Source organism: Marmota monax, unplaced genomic scaffold (assembly GCF_021218885.2).
Source record: "Marmota monax isolate L192 unplaced genomic scaffold, Marmota_monax_Labrador192_F-V1.1 WCK01_AAM20220418_F8-fsc00271, whole genome shotgun sequence".
Lineage (NCBI taxonomy): Eukaryota > Metazoa > Chordata > Mammalia > Rodentia > Sciuridae > Marmota > Marmota monax.
The window spans coordinates 157,168-166,607 of record NW_026694659.1 but is presented as its reverse complement, the minus strand read 5'-3'; positions in this window follow the sequence as shown (position 1 = coordinate 166,607).

Below are 9,440 nucleotides of genomic sequence, written 5' to 3'. Positions count from 1 at the left end.
GCTCTTTTGATCTTGGATCTTGCTTTCTGCCCAGCCTGCCTGCCTCTGACCGCCCCTTCTGAAGTCCCTTCTCTTCCTTTCCTTGCCTTACTCTGCGACTAGCCCCATCTGGGCCTCCAAACGCCAAAGCACCTCTGAGATCTCACGGCTCCCAGGCAGCATTGTTCTCAAAGCTGGAACTTTTTTCTTTGCTCTGGTGCCAGTGACAGTAAAAGGTCCGCCACCCCAGCAGCACCTGTTAATCCTGTAATCCCACAGAATTCCACACAACTAGGAATAATTTTCCCTGGTCAAATCTCAAGTAGGTCAATCAGCTGATGTTCTGCTGATTGGAGGCTGGGGACCCTACAGATTCAGAGGTGACGGGTATCTTGTAACTTCAGAGGTCACATCCTTACAAATCAACACAGGTTCCTAAACAATTCTAATCTCTGTGGTGCCCAGATCAACACGTGCCTTAACTAGGGGGGTTTGAGTGTCTGTGTCACGATTCACTAGTTGTGACAAACGTGGCCTCACCCCAGGAGTTCATGTGTGTGGTGCAGTGAGCTCTCTGCTGGAGATTGAGTTTGGAGTTCTAGTTCTCATTGCCACTAAGACTTCTGGACATACTTCTGTAAGACCCCAGGGAGGACCCTGCAACCCTAGAAGGGGAGAATCCATCATCAGCAACAGCCAGGGTTTCTGTGTGACTGCATCGTATAGAGCAATGCCCCCCCCCCCATCCAGCCTCTGCCCCTACACCTGCACTTGACTGTGATGCAAGTGAGACACAGAATTTGAGTGTATGGACCAAGTGTGATGACTAGACCAAGGTGGGAATGAAACATGGAGTGAGGCTCTGAGACCTTCCCAAGAAGGGACTCTTAGCGCCCACAGATCCTGAGGGGACTTACCAGGGGGCTCCATGAATGACCTGAGAGCTGCACAGAGACAAGCAAAATTTAAGGAGGAGGTGCATGCTGTAGCCCTTCTGCAGAGGAGGAGGCCTGATTCTTTGTTTGTCACTGGTTTCCCAGCCTTAAAACAAAGAACATTCTGGTTGGAAAAAAGAAATAAAGCTCTGAAGTACAATCTAAATTCTTGAAGATAGTAATTTCAGAATATCTGAATTCCTGGGTGCCGAGTAGTATTCTACCTCTTTTATTTTTATTTTTTTCCTGTCTTGTGATGCTGAGGATCAAACCCAGAGCCTTATACATCCTAAGCAAGTGCTCTGTACACCTCCATACCTTTCCATTTGATCACCTCCTACCCAGGGGGATCCCTGGATCCAGTGATTCATACCCTTTATCCTGACTGGTCCATCATCCATAGAAATTCATTCTGGTTTGCCAACTGGGCTCACACAAGGCTGGGCTGAAGGAGTTGACTCCCCAGAACCTCATCAAGTGACATAGAACTCAACCTCACAGGCCCAGGGATCTCACCAAGATTCCCCCAAACTGTCCTGTAGCTGTTTATTGAATACCTCTGTCTATTCATTTGAGCATGACCTCTGACCAAGAATAGGCAGTTTGGAAATATTTGTAAAAAGTGATAGAAGAAAGAAATAGGAATAATTCTCATGCCACCTAGGACTTCTGGACATGCTTGAGTAAGACCCCAGGGAGGACCCTGCGACCCTAGAAAGGGAGAATCCTTCATCAGCGACAGCCAGGGTTTGTGTGTGTGACTGCACCGTATAGAGCAACGCCCCCCCCCCCATCCAGCCTCTGCCCCTTCACCTGCACTTGACTGTGATGCAAGTGAGACACAGAACTTGAGCGTATGGACCAAGTGTGGTGACAAGACCAAGGTGGGAATGAAACATGGAGTGAGGCTTGCAGGTGGTTTTACATAATCCCAGACTTCAGTGAATGCCCTATTTTAAATTAACGCCCCCCCCCCAAAAAAAACCCCAATGGCAGAAGGAGAGAAGCAAAAGGAAAGGAGGGAGGGAAAGAGAAAGCGACTGGAGGGCGGAGGAAAAAAGCAACCTGAGAAGCCAACCAAGAAGCCCAGGCACCACGAGACCCCGAGAATGTTCTCTTCTCTGGATGTCACCACGATGGGGCTTGGTGGGGCCAGGAAAAGAATGTGATGCAAGTTAAGAATCGCCTCACAATCCACCACCCCTACGTGGTCTGCGCTTCCGGGGCAGGATGGCCGTGGCCCAGGTGGTTTATAAAACCTGTGTGCCACTTCCTGTGTGCCACTTCCTGTGTGCCACTTCCTGTGTGCCACTGCCTCTGAAGGAAGACAGACTAAGCCACCCCAGGGCTCTCCTTGAGCCTGAGACCAGGGGCTCCTCTTCACAATGTTCCATGGCAGCTCCTCGACCCCCACCTTTGCTTGTCCCTGCAGAGCCCCGGGGCCAGCGCCCTCCCCACACCCCTTACCCACCCGCTTCTCCCTCCTCGAGCATCAAGAGGAGAGCAGAAGCCTTGGATTCAGGCACTGGGTTTCCTGTTGCCGGCGCAAGCCCTGGCCAGGCAGGTCCGCAGGTTGCTGTGGTGTGACTATCTGTGTCCCCCAAGTCCACAGGTTGAAGCCTAAAGCCCTGTGGATGGCATTGGGAGGCGGGCATTGGGAGGCGGTTAGGTCAAGAGAGTGGAGCCTGGGAGTGGGATTACTGCCCTGAGAAGGGGCTGACAAGACCAGAGTTCCTCCCTCCCAGCTTGTGAGGAAGTGGTGACAAGGCACCCATAACCATAAACCGGGCCCTCACCAGACCCTGAATCTGATGACACCTTGATCCTGGACTTCAGACTGTACAACTGTGTGTGGGGGGGAACGTACGTTATTTAAAAGGCCCTCAACATGTGACATTAAGACATAGATTCTGATAGATATTAACATTATTATTATTATTCAGAATTCAGCTCACAATTCACCCACCCCTTGCAGGTGGTTTTACATAATCCCAGACTTGAGTGAAGGCTGTATTTTAAATGAGAGAACCAAAGTAATGAAAAGTGGAATAGTCCCCTCCTACCTTCTCCTCCCACTTGCCTGCCTGCACAAGGGATGTGTAACTTTGCCTGGGAAGAGGCGTTTTCCTCAGGGATTTTCTGAAGTATGTACGAGGTGTGAGGCTGAAGGAAGGAAGGAATGGGGGAAGGGAGATGTCTTTGCTTGGTGCTGCCCCCAAAGCAGACCTTGAAACAGAAATCCGATGCAAGTTGATTTGGGAGGTGTGAATGGAAGGGAAGGAAGGAAAGGGGAGGCTACCAGGAAGGAACAAAAAAAGCCACTTACTGGTGTGGACAGGTGGATCAATCCCACTTGGAACCTGGGATGTCAGGGTGGTCCTCCTCCTTAGGGCAAGGACCCCGGGGTATTGATTAAGTTACTCCACACTCACTACTTGAGGACTCTCCAGTGCTTGTCTCCCCACAGGTTGCAGAGTGGGATCCGTCTTCTAAGGCAAAGGAATGCAGTGTTGTTCCCAGGGAGTTGAGGGTGATGGACAGGGGCAGGATGGGCAGGGACAGCTTCTGCAACAGATTTTAAAGAAGGAAAGCAATGATCTCTTGTCCTCTTCATGGTGTGTGAGATGCTCAGGTAATGAACCTTAATTCTTTGGAAATCACCTTTTGGTCACTTCAGGGTGTCTTTTCAATGTGCTATCCTCTGAACCTGGACCACACGGGTGATTATTGTTATTTCGGTTGGCACGTAATAATTGTACGGAGTTGTGGGGCACAGTGGTGTTTTGATTCATGCATGCATTGTGTGATGATCAAGTCAGGGTCATTATCATATCTGTCACCTTAAACTTCTATCATTTCTTTATGTTATGTATATTCAAAATCCTCTCTTCTAGCTATTTTGAGATGCACAATACATTTCTGTTAATTATGGGAAGTCTCATTTACACTTGCAGAGAGAGAGGAAGAGAGCAATGGCTGAGAGCCCTTTCATCAAGCAAAGGGTCTTTCCAACTCCAGCTAGTAAGGAGCTTTCCCTCGCAGATGATCCCCTTCTTCTGCTTTTCATTAATCTGGCTCCCTGCTAAGGGTGCAAATTAAAAAATATGGGACTAGGGAGAGGGTCCTTAACTTCCTGAGCAGAACTCACTTTGAAGCATCGACCAGAGGCCTGGGAATGAAACTGTGGGTCCTGAGCAATCTTGGCTCAATATCCTTGGGAGGGCAAACACAAAGTTTGTCCCTTGTGTTCTCAAGTGTGTATCGAGCACCAAAGCTTAAGTCTGGTTTAGATCAAGAGTCAGGAACTTTGCTTTCTGTTCCATCCCAATCTGGAGCTTCCCTTTGCTTCTCCTTGGGTGGAGGAGAATACTCTCTGGTCTGTTCTGTACCCGGGGGTCCTGGCTTGATTATGGAGGTAATGAGCCTGAATGAATTGGTCGTATAAAAAGGAGTCACTTGCTCTGGGGAGCTGCATTAACCAGGCAGGGCTGTCAGGGACCATTGAGCAGATTCCTCTTTCTGAGCTCTGAATGGGTCCCCTTGTGCCCTGCAAGAGTGATTTCTGCTCCAGGGAGCAATTTGCTCTCCTCATCCAAAAACTCAGACCAGAGTCTTTGGAATCCTTGGCAGCCTCTGGACAAAGGTGCCGGCTGTGTTAGTACCAGCTGTATAAGTGGCACATAAATATTGATACTGTTTTAGATTTCCTATTAAAGGGGATGGCCAACTCCAGGAAATCATTTTAAATAAATGTAGATTGCTTGACTCCCTGGCCTCTTTTCTCATCCCCAGATCCTTTAGACCTTTCTCTTCTAAAATGAGCTCCAATCGCAAAGGCAGAAAAATGAGTTCCCTTCCCAGACCCTTCTCTGTGAACAAGACCCCTGCCTAATTCCTCTAAGAACTAAAAGGAAGTGGCAAGAAGGAGGGGGCTAGCAGAGAAGAGGAGAGGAGAAGAGGAAGGGAGAGGATGAGTGAGAGGAAGGGAGAATGGAGATTTTTTTTTAAATGAAGAAAAGAAAGATGGAGGTAGATAGAGGGATGAAATCATATTATTTTCAAAGGAGGACAGAGATTTCATAGCCCATTGTCTTTCCCCACTGCCCATCCTTCTCCAAGAAGTCTCTTTATTTTTAAAGATTTCCCTAATTCTTCATAAAGTCCTCAGTTTGTGGCATTTTGTTATAGCAGAATAATTGGATTAAGATACCAATCTGGAATAAATATATACCAAAGTCAGATTAACTAATTAATAAGTGAACACATATCATACTAATGCTGGCTCAGAAAGCATGTTCAAGAATTTGGCATTTCTAGAAATTGTGAAAACAGAATACATGTTAGTCAGTTTTCTTCTACCATGACAAACTGCCTAAAATAATCAACTTAAAGAGAAGAAAGGTTTGCTTTGGTTCAGTTTTAGAGGCTTCTGTCCATGGCCTTTTGGCTTGTTGGTTTTGAGTCTATGGTGAGGGTCATGGTGGGAGTGTGCAGTAGAGGGAGCCCATTCACCTTATAGCTGGGATGTGAAAAAAAAAAAAGAGGAAGAGATCAGAGTCACACAACTCCTGCAAGGTCATGACCTGGATGATCTAAGACGACCCTCTAGATCCTACTACTTAAAATTTCACCACTTCCTAGTAGTGTCATGGGCAGGTGACCAAATCTTTAACATGTGGACCTTTAGGAGACATTTCAGATCTAAAAACATATCAGAATGTTAGGATAAGACTATAGATGAGATATAACATTGGTTAATATTCTGTGCCACAATGACACCAGACTTTTTCTAAAGGACAGAAATCTATAAGTAACCTCACAGTGTCTGCATTCCAACTAGAAAGTAGCAATGTCAAAAACAGGTTTATTCCTCTAGAGATGTAAACATTCCTCGGACATGCCACAGTGAGACAATAAAGAGATATGCTGTCACACACCCCTTATTTCCAAGCTTTGGAAGATTTTTATTAACACAGATGTTCAATTAATGTTTAGTGAATGAATATGCATGGAATGTAAATCTAAGTGCTTGTCTTATAAATAGACAGAACTTTCCTATTCCTATTTTGATGACCTATCCAGTGTAGCTCTCAGGACCTTTACTCAGCAGAAGAAATTTGAAGAAAATGGCCCACTGATTTGAGAATAATTAAACTAAATTTAAGTATAATTAAGCTAAACATATTTTTAAGAAAATCCTAGATCAAATGTACAGTTTGAAAAGAATACAACACTCAATAATGCTGTGTCATATGAATACTGTGTTGTTGGAAGTTTAAATGTATTTAATGTAAATGCAAATCTAGGTTTTCCTCCTGTTATGGTTTGGATGTGAGATGTCTCATGTGTGAGACAGTGCAAGAAGGCTTAGAGGTGAAACAATCGGATTATGAAAGCCTTAACCCAATCAGTGAATTAATCACCTGAGATGGATTAACAGGTAACTGAAGGCAGATAGGGTTACTGGAGGAGGTGTGTCACGGGGACAAGCCTTTGGGGCACATATTTCCTATCAGGAGTGGAGTCTCTCTTTCTGCTTCCTATCATCATGTGAGCTGCTTCCCTCCTCCACACTCTTCTGCCATGATGTAATGCCTCTCCTCAAACCCGGAGGAATGGAGCCTGCTGTCTATGGACTGAGACCACTGAAATGGTGGCCTCCCAAATAAACTTTTCCCCCTATAAAATTGTTCTTTTCAGATCTTTTAGTCACAGCAGTGAAAAAACTGACTAAAGCAGAAACTGGTACTGACAAGTGGAGGTACTGAGAAGTTGCTGTGCCTAACCTGACCGTGTGGTTTAGAAGTTTTGGGAGCTTATTGGAATTTATGGGAGAAGTCTTGAAAAGTCTAGAGCTGTAAGCTGGAAAAACTCTAGATTGTTGAAAGTAGAGTTTAATACAAGATTCTGGTGGGAGCTCGGAAGACCAGAATGCCAGTAAGACTGTGGGCAGCAAAGACGGGGCTCATGAGGTTTTAGAGCAGAAGGAGGACTCTACTAGAAATTGGACTGGAGGCCATTCATGTTCTGGATAAGAAGACATCTACATTTTGCCCATGTCCTGAGACGTTCTGTGAGGCTGAATTGAAAGGTGGTAGATTTCTTAATCTAGCTGAAGAAATTTCTAGGCAGCATAGCATTCAGGCAATGGCATGGATATTGCTGGTAGCTTTTAGCCAAATTTATTGTGATATTCAAGAGCCCAAAGCAGAGCAGAAAGATTTGAAAAATCTGTACTTGAAAGGTGGAGAAAATGGGGCTAAGGAAGCTGCAGTTGTTAAAGACTTTACCACCACTAAAGAAATGCTAAAAACTTTGCCCAGAGATCAGAAGAAAGATGGCTTGAGGGCATCTCAGGAACTGGCAAGACCACACCCATCTCAGGCTCAAGGGAGTCAAAGTAAAAATTCCTTTGAGAAGAGACCAGTGGGGCACCCTGCTGGCACAGGGTGGCCTAGGAAGTTGTTTCACCAGGCTCAGTCACCCAGGTACTCAGAGGCTGCTCCAAGGAGGCTTGGCTACTGCTCAAGATGGCAGCAGACCTTGGCATCAACCACTTAGTGCTGGTTCTTCACGACTGCAGGATGCTGGAGTTAGGGGGTCATGGAAACTTCCACCAAGATTTCCACCAAGGAAGGCCCTGGAGGCTGGGCAGAGCGAATCAGGGTCAGAGTGCCTGCGGGCAGCCCATGGAGATGTGAGGAGGAAGCCAAAGCTGGCAGTAGAGACCGCCAAGGTTAAGAAATGCCAGGACCATGGAACATCTGCTGAGGAAGCTGCAGGGGTTGAGAAGAGACAAGCCAACAGAGAGGCCATGTGGAAAGCAAAGCCATAGGAGCCAAGCTGCATGAACCCTTTGGGGAGAACACCATGGACCGACAGAACTTGTTTGCCCAGATGAATTTGGTCTTGCTTTGGTCCCATCCCTTTTTCTGTATCCCTATTTCTTCTTTGAAGAATGAAAATTAAAAAAAAAAGAAAAAGAATGAAAATGTTTACTCTATACCTTTATACACTGGGTACAGTGTATGAAGTGGAACTTACTTTTGTAACTTACTTACAGTGTATCGAAAGGGTAAAGTTTCTAAGCTGCAAAGCCTGAGTTAAAATGTAAAGGACCAGGCATTGTAAACCTGCTTCTAAACTGCAAAGCATGGGTTAAATTCCTGAGGCAGTTAAGACAATGCCCTACTGGCCATTTAGTTGATTTATAGCCTAAGATCCTGTGCAGTCCAGCACGTACACACCTCAGGGCCTAAACCAATCAGTTTAAATGTAACCCCCTCCTTAAGAATGACCTATCACTCCAGCCAGCCCTGTTCCCGCCAATGTATGTACTAATCAAGTCTAAGAATTGTTGTTTGACTTTCCCGCGGTGTATGGTGATTTGTTGAAGGAGACTGTGATGTATGTAAAGTCCCCGCCTTCCCCAAAAAGTGTACTTAAGCATTGTTCAACCCCGGCTCTGGGTTCTGGGCTGCTTTCCCTTCTCGAGTGGGCACGGAGCCCCAGCATGCTGGAATCTCAATAAACCCCCTCCTGCTTATTGCATAAAGTCAGTCTCTTGGTGGTCTCTTCCTCCGGTGTTAGCTGGGCCCTTACAGTATAAGTGTAACTTACTTTTGATTTTTATAGAGGCTCATGTTTGAGAGTTTGCCTTGAATCTCAGAAGAGATTTGGATTTGGATTTTTGGGCAATCTTGGAACTGTTGGGACTATGGGGACTCTCAGAAATGGGCTAAATGCATTTTGATATGAGCAGGATCTTTGCAGGGCCAGGAGCAGAATGTTGTGGGTTAGATATTAGGTGTCTCCCAAAAGCTCATGCGTGACACAATGCAAGAAAGTTCAGAGGAGAAATGTTTGGGTTATGAGAACCTTAATCCAATCGGTGAATTAATCCCCAGAAACGGATTCACTGAGTGGTTACTGGAGGCAGGTAGGGTGTGGTTGGAAGAGGTGGGTCATTGGGGACATGCCTTTGGGGTATATATTTTGTTCTTGATGAGTCAGCTCTTTCTCTCTCTCTCTCTCTCTCTCTCTCTCTCTCTCTCTCTGCTTTCTGGTGTGATGTTTTGAGCTGCTTTCTCTACCACACTCTTCCACCATGATGTCCTACTTCATCTTGAGCCACAAGGAATGGGGCCAGCTGTCTATGGACTGAGACCTCTGAAACCATGAGCCCCCAAATAAACTTTTCCTTCCTCCTCTAAAATTCTTTTAGTCACAGCAGTGAAATAGCTGACTAAAACACCTCCCCACTACACCTCCTGTTTTATTAATATTAACTGGAGGTTGGAACGTTAGCCTTTATTCAACTCTAAATTGACTCTGAATAATTAAATAATTTAAAAAAAAAATTTAAACTTTTTAGTTGTAGATGGACAAATACTTTTATTTATTTATTAAGTGGATTGAACTCAGTGCCTTACCCATATGAGTCAAATGCTCTACCACAGTTCATAGACATCAATATGCTAAAATCTAGGTCTCACATACAGAGTAGGGTCCAATTAAATGGGAACA